The following is a 12447-nucleotide window of genomic DNA, read 5'->3' on the forward strand; positions in this document are numbered from 1 at the left end:
TATTTCCCCACAGATGCACATGCCATTTGGCATGATGGAACACAGTGGGGTGGAAGGCATGTGCCAGAACCAGTGTTAGGCTATTTGGACTTTCATCCACTAAGTCTGTGAGCTAAAGAAGTCTCTCTCTTCCTTCCTTCCTTCCTTCCTTCCTTTCCTTCCTCCCTCCCTCCCTCCCTCCCTTCCTTCCTTCCTTCCTTCCTTTTTTTTAAGGCACCCAGTCTTAAGCCTTCTGTTTCAGTGATGGAAAATAGACTAATACTTTATGTTGTGTTGTAGATGTTTTGTGATAAATGTGAAGGGATTTTGTAGACCTTGAGTTAATCAGATAGGAAGCCTTAAAAAGGCAACTGGAATTTAAAGTGTGAGAGACTCTTCTATTGATTTTAAGGAGGACAGCTGCTACATTGTGAAGAAGCCTCATAGCTGGGACCCTAAGGCAGCCTCTTAGTGGGTAAATCCTGAGAATCTACCAGCATGGAGACAGGAACCTCAGTCCTCCAACTGCAAGGAACTCAACCAAAAATCATGTGAGCCTACAAGAGAACCCCAAGACTCAAATGAAATTCTGCTTAGCCAAAACTTTGACTTTAGCTTTGAGAGATACTAAGAAGAGAATCTAGCTATCCTATGCATGGATACCTGACACATAGAACTATGAAGCAATAAATGGGCGCTGCTGTAAAAAACAAAATCCGTGCTAATTTATTATGCAGTAATAAAAGATAATACAAAATGTTCTTTTTTATTTTTTGTATTAATTCCCATCTTCCTGTATCAAGACAAATAATCCAAAATCTATGTATTGAACTATAGGTTTTTCATTGACCACAGATATTCTTTCAAGGAATTAAGGTTCAGTGTTAAATTCTGAACAGTTTTAATTGTTTTTAATGAAATAAAGATATACCAAAAAGTTTCTTCCAGTAGCCAAAAAAAAAAAAAAAAAATATATGTCTTAGCACACCAGATGTATCTCTGTGCTGAGTATTCTTCTGATCAGTGTGGATAGGGCAGAAAAATTCTCCTGGTCTTAAGGAGCTTACATTTTTACAGGGAATATAAATACTAGAAATTTTTAAATACAAAATTAATATGTGGTAAAATATGTATCATAATAAATGCAATAAAGTGGGGCTAGAAGACAGCATATAATGAGAGACCATTATGATAAAAAGTGGCTTCTGTATATATAATATTTGAGAAGAGACACTGAGTGAAAAGAGTGAATAAAACTAGGGTGTAGATATCTGGGAAACAGGAGTCTATCTTGTAGGAACAGCCACTGAAGGAATGGTCCAGAGGCAGAATATAATCCTGAACATTACAGGAAGCCAGAATATTTTGGCTGAAAGTATGAATTGGAACATAGGCAGGTAAGGATGAAGATATAATCAAGGATCTTATCACAGACAAAGCTTTTTCCAGGGAAATGGAAATTGAAGAAGACATCACATATGAGATGCTTTCATTGAATCTGGAAGACTATTGTGTGATGCTGAATATTGTAATGCTTGCTGTGCATAACACAAAAATAAAGAGTGCTATTTATATTTTGTATGTGAATGATTATATATGCTATATTATTTATAATGCAAACATTATACATAACATGATATACATAGTGATAATATAAATACATATGTATATCAATAGACATATATTATCGTAATGGTCTTGCAGAGTACAGTAAAGTGTCTTGAAGAAGTGGCTTCTTTCATTTGCACAATGATGTCAAATGGGCTTATGAAAACACTAACAACAATTTTTAAATGTGGAAATACCATTATTCATATTCAATTTGGCTGGGATGGAGACTGGACATAGTATTTTTAAAAAATTATCAGGTATACATAGCTTGTTAATGTTGAATTTGGAGAGAAAAACTGAGGTTAAGAATTAAAAATTCTAGATAAAGGGGATATTTGAAGCAGTGAGAAATGCTGCAGGGATTGTTTCATTGAAGAACAGACTACATACCAGAATAGAAATTATAGTTGAGGGTCTTAAATACTGGTCTAAGGAGCTTAAAGTCTTTTAACTAGAAAAAGATGATCATTAATATTTTATTTAAAATAAATAAGTCATAAAATATAAATTTATGTTTTTAGGAAATTAATATTATAGTTGAGAGGGGAGAAAATCTATATGCAGAGAGATCAATTATGCAGCCATGGTGATGGTCAAGGTGGACAGTTATTGATTGAACTTTATATAGGGGAATCAAAAATGAAATACAGGAGAATATGGAAAGTGCATGGTGATGTTAGAATTGTGAGGAACTGGAAGATGATTGGGTGCATAAGGACAGTTTCAAGCTGGTGACAGAAGTGTGGTGATATAATTTACAAAAATTGACAATGCACTTAGAGAAAGCGATGGGAAGACCTGCTTAGGCACCTGGGTGGAGGTGTCCATGGGAGGCTGACATGCAGGTGAATCAATAAGTCAATCACACCAGGATGTATAAGAGCATATGAGTGTATGTGGTGTATAAGACCTGGATATGTGGGGATCTGATCCCAAGTCCAGCCACCTTAGCACTATGAGAGTGACATGTGTCAATTAACTTTTCTAAACTTCCATTTGAATTTATAAAATAGTAAATATTACTATCATCTCAGGAGTTAAAATATTAAATGATATAGTAGATATTATAGTAAGGTATAGACAATTTTCAAAATCATGAACTAATTTTACTATTAGGGTAGAATTTATGGGTCATAAAATAGATTTTTAAATTATTAGGTAGTGATACAAAATTAAGTACAGAGAGAGATCATATGTCAAAGAAGGGAAGATACAGGAAGGAAAAGGGAAATATAAGCCTAGACATTGACAGATACCTACATTTAGAATACAGGTAGAACAAAAAAGAATGCAAAAAGTGGACAGAGATGCCATTTTTTTGCCCTGAAAATGAGCTAAGCCAGGTGTTTGACTCAGTGACACCTCTGCTAAATAAAGAAGAGCTTGCTGATCTGTAGACAGAAAGCAGCAAAGACAATAAGTACCTGATCTTAACTGAAAAAGATATACAAAAAAATAGAGGGACCATATGTGAAAGAATCATATGATAAAGATTGATTGTCTCAATTCCAGAACTTTGCTAAAACTCTTTTATCAACTTTTGCCTTGTACTGATTAATCTTCCCCATGTTTCTCTTGAACAAAAGAGGTTGGAGCTACACCTCGCTAATACCACTCTATACAGTTACTCTTAAAGTACATAAGAATTGATTATTGCTAGTGATTAACTGATAATGTCAGAAAAAAAATTTATGGACAAAAAATGCTACAACATGCAAGGAGTAATTATCATAAATGAAGGCTCTGTATCTGATTTAAAAACCAGTGGGACATCTGCTTGGCTTCTACCATAATTGGCTATCAGCCTGTTGTTTTGTTGTGCTGGAAAAGGGACTGTATGTCCTGTGGATATTATTTGCTCTTGGTCCAGCGGGACCTAAGTTTCCACTAGATTACAAGCTCTATACACATAACCAGATGTGTGTTAAGACTCTTAAAGAGTTTCTCTAAGTCATGCTTAACATGTTTCCTTTCAATATTTGGTTTCTTCTAGTGTCCTGTGGTCTTTGCTCTGTGAAAATTAAGTATCTTAATTTTGGTCTCTAAAGTATCATATTGTTATTCTCTACATCACAACCCTGTAAACCAAAGTAAAGAGGTACACAGTTTTCTCTTAGTATACTTGCCTCCAATCCTCAGGACTCCTGAGGATTCCAAAATGTAAAGATACTCAGAACCTAAATAAAAAGTTTTCATGTTTGCATATAACCTACACAATCTTCCCATATACCTCAAATCATTCCTAGATTATTTATAATAGGTAACATAATGTAAGTGCTTTATAAATAGTTGTATTATTTAGGGAATTATGACAAAAAGTAAGTCTAACAGACTCAGTACAGATACTTTTGTTTCAAATATTTTCCATAGTTGGTTGGTTGAATCTTCATATGCAGAACCTCAAGTTGAAGATCCCAAGGAGACTAAGGACTGATTGTATTGATGTTGCACTATCACAGTACCCTGAATTCACATGGGATAAAATCCCATTCATGTACTCATCCATTTATGCTTTCATTCAGGAAATAATTTTTCAGCACTTACTACATACTGATGTGTTTTCATGTGTTATATAAAGAATGAGTTTTCATGTTAGTGTTTAGAACAATTTCTGTAATCGTTTTTTATTAAAAATATTTTTCAAGTAATCCATTCCCTTTTCTTCACATACCACCACCATGACCAAAACCTATTGATTTTACCTCCTAAATATTTCTTTAGTCTAAAGTTTCCCCCATTTTAGGCCAATTTAGCAAGAGTTCCTATTGCTTTTGGTCCACATCCGTTCTCACATCTCTTCTATGCATCATTCTCAATGCTGTCAGAGACTTTGTTCTATCATTGTAAATTAGGTCCAATCATGTATCTCTGCAGATTAAAATACTTCAAAGGCTTCTCCTTGTTTTTAGGATAAATCCCTACAAATCCCTGATACCTGGACTATCCTTAACTGTCCTGTATCATATCTCATTACTCTTCCCTATCCTCTATCATCCCACCACATTGGCAGCCTTCTGCTTTCTACTTTCAGTTACCTAAATCGACCACGCTCTTTTCTATCCATGGCAGGCTCACTGCAGTTGCTGATTCCTTGTCTTTGAATGCTTCTCTAATTTGTTTCCTAGGAAAACCTACTGATTTTTAGATATTAGCTCATTCAGGTCCTATGCACACATGAACACAAACACTACCCTTATGTATCCATGCATATTTACATGTATAAAAAGATATCTATACACATGTATACATATACAAGTTTAAACCTACACGTGTATATAGTCAGTGGATTTTCAACTTTGTCTCTTTTTGCTAAACAATAAGATGATTAAGAGAACAATCTTTGGCTCTTAATTTATCATTTTTCCCCTAAAGGATTATTGTAATATGTACACATAAGCAATCTTAATATATCTTGCTATTGAATAAATAAATGATTAAATTATCACCCATCCATCGTAAAAATTAAGAACAACGTAGTTTTCGGTCTATATTGTTTCATGCAAATTGTAAGGATTTTATAATTATTGAAGGTGACATTGGAAGAGAGGGGAGAAAAGGATATAAAGTTCAGCAATAATTTTAGGCTTCAAAGACTTATTAAATTATTTTTGATGGTAGTGATTCCCAAAAATCTTTATTAACTTTTAATAGCAAGCACATAGCAATCTTCTCTAAAGCATGCTTTTTCCAAACACATAAAATGTCATTTTAAAGTTGTCAGATAAAATTGCAATGCATTATATAGGAGATGATGTTTTAAATTATATTCATATTATGAATCACTAGTTTTCTAGCTAATTAACATCTGCGTAAATACACAGAGTTATCACTTGTGTGGTGAAAACACCTTACCACTCAACATTTTTAAGAAAGGAATATTTTAAAGTCAATTTTTAGAGAAAGTAACTATAAAAGCTTTACCTTAAACTGATGTTTACAATAAGGACATTTCAGATGTGATAGAGTTGAGGAAAATGATTTAAGCAGAGAAGCTTAATATTAAACCTTCACCATATCTATTCTGAAAGTGTTCCTTATGAAGAATATCTTTAGGTGAACTTGTTTATTCCATGCTAACATGAAAAACAAACAGTGAACCCTGGAAAGAAGAGTATGCTAATAGAAGCAGTTCCAAATGAGTGCCCCAATAGCCTTTCAGGTCCTAAATACAAACTTTTAAAAAGCTAATTATTCAACGGTGTTTCTCAAATGGGTTTTTTACTAGACACAAGTTAGCAAGGTTAATGTGCAAACATTTCAGTGAATATTACTCATTGTTTTTAATTAGGTAGTGCAGTTTATGCCAATTTTCCCTGGAAGGCCACAAACTGTTCCTTCCCTGTTAGGTTCAGAGCCAGATGTTCAAGAACAGTTTGCTGCTAACTCTTACACAATGGGCAGAAACATACAATTGAGGGACTGATCTCTTATATAAAATTTCAGTGTATCTGAGAGGATTTTGAAAAGCATCACACTATTAATTTAAAAGTTCTAAACACAGTGAGCATGACATACTGAAGGATAAATCAAATGTCACACTGGCTGATGCTGGCCAGATAAAGAACAAAATCTGAAGAAGGGATAGCAGAAGGCAGGGAAGAAACAGGACTTGGGAACTATTGGGAAGGAGAGAAAATATGAACATTACTGGGACTCCTGTGTCAATGTGACCTTACATGTGGACAGATGAATTTAGTTGCTTGTTCTGAGGAAAGAATTTCACAAAGATATGGGAAGTTCCACAATAATGTCTAAGAAAAACATTCTAGCAACAGCTGGTAGCAGCAGCACAGTTGTTAGTCCAATTTTAATGGCTCAAAGTTATATTGTTCACTTTTCCTCAGAAAAGGTCTTGGTGTTGCCTCATTCAAAAGTTTGGTTCATAAACACTAGAGAGACAACCAATTGGGTATAGTGGGGGCTCCTGGGTTCAACTGACATTGTGATAAAATGTTCAGTTTTGAAGACAGTTGATGAAGAGAGTTTCTGATGGATTCCCTGGGTGGAGAGGGTCAGTAATCTTATCCAATTACTTACCATTTACTTAGTTCAGTCCATCACTACCCTTCCTTGGGCCTCAATACACACCCTTCATAACATGATCACCAGCAAAGAATGAAAACTTTAAAGACGATGCATATATAATGCATGGAAAAAAAATTAAGATGTTTTCATCTTACGTATAGGATAGAATTCATGTTCAGAAATGATGGTGTTTAGAATGTCAGAGGCATTCTATTACACCATATTTCATGTGTAGCTGGGTTAACATTTGTCTTCTCACTTCGTTAATAAAGCAATTTCTTAAAAGTTGTTGTTTAGGCTATAATGCTAAGTGAAGTTAGCCAATCTCTAAAAAACAAATGCTGCATGTTTTCTCTGATATAAGGATTCTGATACATAATGGGGTTGGGGCAGGGGCTTGGGAGGATTAGATGAACTCTAGATTACAGAGAGGATTAGCCCTCTCCAGGCTTTCCTAAGTCAAACTCCGCTTTACAAACTGGCAATAAGAACTTGACAAACATAAAGATGAGAGCTAACCTTGCCTACAGATTGTGGTTTACAGATCTTCTATCTTTTCTTTGTGTTAGAGATATAAAATGCTTCTGGGGATTTCCTGGTGTCATAGCAATACTCCATAGGGACAATTTCTATGCTCTCCCTAACTTTGCTTAAACAGAAAAATAAAAGAAGCCTTGCAATTGCTCATAGGATGGCTAATCTGATACACATAAAGGGCAGATGAAACTCATTTTTAACTTGTAACTGTAATGTAGGATGAAAAAGAAAACTTGCTCTTAAGTCAAAATTGTGTGGATTGGGCTCACAAATGAACTACTTATTAGCCATATGTCCAGCTGTCAATATTTATTCTTTCAGTTTTCTTTTCTGGAAGATGTGCTTAAAATATTAAATTGATTTGAAAAATTCTTTTGAGATTAGGAAACTAGAGTGAAATGATATGATATGCATAGACAGTGCTCAATGCATGAGATGCATTAATAAAAATTATGAAAACAAAGGTTTGGCTATTTGATGACCATTTTTCTTCCTGTAGTGGTGGGTACTATTGGTTACAGCACACTTTCACTTAAAGAGTGGTAACTCAGAAGTTTATCATTTTCCCTTGATACTATTCTGTAAAAGATACATTAAATTGAAAATATTTAATACCTCAGCATATCGAGAGAGCAGTATGACCCTTCTAGTTTCTCTGCTTACTTTGCTTTAAAATAGAGATTCTTAATGTATGAATCCTAGCAGGGTATTTGTTATTAGAAATGTCATTATTTCTTCAGAGTAAAACTTTGTAAACACAGGACTATTTCAGGCTGAGTAAGAGCCTTACTCATAGGTGCAACTTCCAATTGGAATCAAATACATTATGCAATTGTTTCAAAAGATTAAAAATTTATCTAAAAACCACATATAAAAAATAAATAAATAACAAAAAATAAGTAAATAATTTAAGCCTAAGCACCCTGGCAACACATGCTACATTCCACTTCATTAATTGAGGTAAACAATTACTACTGAATTACTCCTAAAAATACATAGGAAAATGAATACTAAGAAAGTTTACCAGATAGACTTTATATTTCACTCACTTCACCTGTAACAGTGACTGAAGCAGAAACCTGTTTGTTGACTAAATAATTCTCAATATTCACTATAATAGTGCATATTGCTTTTGTACTCCATCAGGAAAGGGAAACTTGAGCCTGCCTCTACCATCAGAGCAACCGGTAATCATGAAGAAGAGCAAATTGATTATTAACAAGTAATAATTTGAATTTTCATGTTTCATAAGCACCACAATTCTTTGTTAGGGGCATAACAGGTTTCAGCAGGAAAAGGATTAAGGGTTTTATTTTCCTCAAGTGAGGCACAAAATGAGTGAGATTTTTCAAGTTAACTTCCATTTCATTTGTCTCAGGTGTCAGGGATCTATATTTATCTTGTGTTTGGCATGTGCCTGAAGTGTTAGAATGCTCAGGATATCAATGGCTTTCAGATGTTAGGACAACCTTGTAGATAAATGAATGCCGGAGAGCCGGGGCCTCCTCTCTGAGCTCTCAGCTGCTGTGCTGTAGAGATCATGTGTTTACTTTCTGCCTCTCCTCCCACAGTCTCTCTGAAGCTGGTCTTGAGGTCCTACGACTGGGCAAGCACGCTCTTCTAGAAGGTGGTGAGCAAAATTCTTCTTGTTTGGGAGCATGGCTATAAATATCGTTGTAATTGATACACTTTCATCTACTAAATAACAGTCATTAGTTTAAGGCCTTGAGGAAAATAAATGCTATCTGCTATAATAATTTGGTGTATAATGCTTTTTTAAATGTATTTATGAGCTTGCAACCAAAGTTGATGTTAACCCTTAAATTTCACATTTTCATAAGTCTCTAAATTCATCCTATGAAGTTTCCATTTGCACACTTCATGTCTTTTGTTTAGAGAGTATAAAAAACATAACTTATCATGTAAATTTAGTTGAATTTTTTATTCCTACATATTCTCTAAATTTAGCTGATGAGTCCTTATCTAATTTCGTATTTTATGTTAACTCCTATTTACTTGCTTATAGGCCTTTTATAATATTAATCCCATAAAAAGGATCTCTAAGTCCCAACCAATTAGATTTTTCTCTTCCAAGTTGGAAAAACTGTTTTTAAAATCAGTAGAGGTTGCATGTCCTTTATTTATAAAACTCTGAAAGTTTATGCTTTGGCTGTTTGTCACAATTGGCAAATATACTAAAATAATCTTAAAGAGGCCATCTTCTTAATTCCTAGAAAGGAAAGAAAACAGTTTTCCCACACCATGAAATGTATTCATCATTTGTGACCATGAAAATTTTACTGACTTTAGGCAACAGTTCCGTTGTTTGTGGGGTTGTGGGAGATTTTGTTATGTAGTAGAATTTTTTTTTAAGGGTGTGCTCACAAATGCTGTATAAGACTAGGAAGCTGCAAAGAATAGAGTAATTCTAGAGTAATGACTTATCCAGAAAGGGAACTTAATAAGGATATGCTTATTTAGAGAGGAATCAGTTGCTGACACAAAACAGCAATTCTCTGTGTTTCTCCATGCTACTTTTCAAAGCCTGAACATGAATTAGACTGTTTTACTTTTTGAAAGTCAGTAGCTTTTAGTTTTTGCAGAATAGTAGCTTGGTGCTATACGGAATTCTGGGGAAAGCATTCTGGTTGATTCTCATAAATGTGCAAACTCCTTGTTTCCTTTCTCTGAGACAACTCAGGTGAGGTTTGGATCAAATAAAGAATATACCTGCCTTGTTCTCAGGTATACTGTTAATAAAAGTGGAGGGGTGGAGCAATACATGAGACTCCTGTAACCTTGACAGAGGGAAGGAGAAATGTCTGAAATGTTTTCAAATGATGTACTACGAAAACAACAATTATTTGAAATCAGATCCTTTTGTAAAAGACAATGACAACTTCGTAATGAACTGTTCTAAGAGTTTAAGAAAACAAACACCTGAGGATAATAAAACTCACCTGGGAAAACAGATAAGCTGCTGAACTCAGAAAAACTGCTGTCAGGAAAAAGTAAAAAAGAAAAGCATTCAAAGTGTGGACAAATCTCTAGCAAAGAATTTAAGACTGAGGGGTAGGACCTTAAATGATAGCAGATTTCTCTTACAGCAAAGAAATATATAATATAATGCTCCTGATGTGAAGATGACTCATTTTGCTTTTGGCACAAATTGTTCATTGGGGTTGCTTCTTGAGGAATTTCATTTGATATTGATATTCTTAGTATTTATGAACTAAACTTTGCAGTGACTTTTTAAAAATATATATATTTTTAAATATTTTTTTAGCTGTAGATGTGGTGCTGAGGATCGAAACCAGGGCTCCACACATGCTAGGCAAGTGCTCTACCACTGAGCCACAACCTCAGCCTCTCGGTGATTTTTTTTCCCACCAAAAAGTCATAAAATTTTGAAATTAAAAATTATTTAAAATGAATGAAAAGGGAAAATGTATTAGTTAGTTGTTTGTGTTTTTTCTTAAGAATAGCTTTTTGAATGAAAATTGTAGGGTGTGTCACCAAAAGGAGGGATGTTGACTAAGAACCATGGGGACATAGAGAAACAGTTTTCATATTGGATGACTAGAATTCTAAATACTGTCTCATTCAACATGCCTCTCTGAAACTCAAACAATGAACTATGTGTCAGGAAAAGGAAAGACTTATCCAGGAATATAAAAAAAAACTAGTCTGATAATAATTAGTTTTACTGTTTTGTTTATTATAAGTACAAATGCAGAAATTGCCTAAACCTCTGGACACTTTTCTTTTACAAGGGGACATTAGTATGATGAGGTTCCACAGAAGATTTTCCAATTTCTTTGTGGAGAAGGGTTAGGTGAATTCTATTTGGTATCTTCTCACAAATTAAGCCATGTCGAGAACCAGTACCACTTTTAATTATGTGCTTGGTAGCACTCTACTAAATAGTTACTAATATAATATATAATAATATAATACTCTACTAAATACTCTACTAAATAAATGTTTTGCAACATTCTAGGAGACCTTTGTCACACAAACACTGTCATATGGGAGGAAATGACAGACAATTGGCAAGCCTTGTAGAGGGGATGTAGGAGACAGCTTGGCTGCATTCTCCAAGGACTCCAGAGTGTACTAAGCTAGGAAAGAATTGCGTGCTTGCCCTTCAGGACTTGTGAAGTTTAAAAGTAGAACAAGGACAATATTTCTAACATATCATCAGTTTCATCTCTAAATTAACCTGTGCTGTCATTAAATGTTCTCAATATAAATCTTACACTTCTTCTAATGTAATTTTAGGAAATCAAAAAATATATTAGTCGTTATTGTCCTATCATGTTTTAAGACATGATTTAATAAAGAACACCTCAGTCTAGCTGAAATTCATTTATAGATTCATTTATGTCCTAGTCTGGAACTTGAAATATTCTATTTGAAATGTGTCAGATGCATTAAAAGGTGTACTTCTTGAATCTCATTCTGGGAAATTTAAAAATGAAGTAATATTCAGTACAGTGGTTAATGACCATAAAACCCTGAGCATAGTATCTTTATAGAGCACATATAAATTCCTAGTAAGTAAACTGGATCTTTGCAAAATTATTCTTCCTTAAAAAATTCCTGAACCTTAAAAAATCTTTAATTGATGGTTTTCTGTCTTTCGGAGTTATTTATTCATGGACACATTATACAAAAAATATTGAATGAGCACCTACTGTGTGCCAATAGGCTCTAGAGAGCACTATTTGAAACAATGCTATGCTAAACATTTATACAAATTCAACATCTTTTTATAGGTCACAGTTCTGAATTTTGTTCACATGGAATAAAAGAAAACTAAAAAAACAAAACAACAATGACAACAACAACAACAACCAAAAAAAAAAGCTATGATAAACACAGTCAAATTCATAAAGCAGTTTCCCAGGGACCACAAACAGATTCACCCCTGATTAAACCCACGGGTGTTTTACCACTGAACTACACCTCCAGTCCTTTCAGTCCTTTTTATTTTTATTTATTTTTGGAGACAGGGCCTTGTTAAATTGCTGAGGTCAGTCTCAAACTTGTGATCTGAATGTTGTGCTTCAGCCCTTGGGATTACAGGAGGATGCCACCATGTCCAACATCAACAGACCCATTTGGTGGACCAATCTTTTGAAGAAAAAAAATGGATCAAATGGGTGAAAAACTTATAGAATTTGAAGGAAGATAATAGGCAGAACCGTTTCTCTTGCCTGCTGTAAGCTTCTTGTCAATGCCTTTTCAAATGCATAATTTATTCTTAAAATACTAATTTCATGTAGCCCATAG

The 12447-nt window shown here is 34.2% G+C and overlaps 1 protein-coding gene across 2 annotated transcripts in view; it reads left to right on the plus strand.

Annotated features, from left to right (window-relative positions):
- Window positions 1-8662: 8662 nt before the first annotated feature.
- Cd36 (CD36 molecule (CD36 blood group)) overlaps window positions 8663-12447 on the plus strand; it is an 80486-nt gene continuing 76701 nt past the window's right edge. The window contains exon 1 of one of the 2 annotated variants that reach the window (XM_076835099.2): window positions 8663-8779. The gene's annotated coding sequence lies outside the window, so the exon portion shown is untranslated. Of the gene's footprint in view, window positions 8783-12447 lie in introns of both variants that reach the window. The other variant, XM_076835070.2, reaches the window with a different exon arrangement.

The sequence above is a fragment of the Callospermophilus lateralis genome, chromosome 1 (assembly GCF_048772815.1).
Source record: "Callospermophilus lateralis isolate mCalLat2 chromosome 1, mCalLat2.hap1, whole genome shotgun sequence".
NCBI lineage: Eukaryota > Metazoa > Chordata > Mammalia > Rodentia > Sciuridae > Callospermophilus > Callospermophilus lateralis.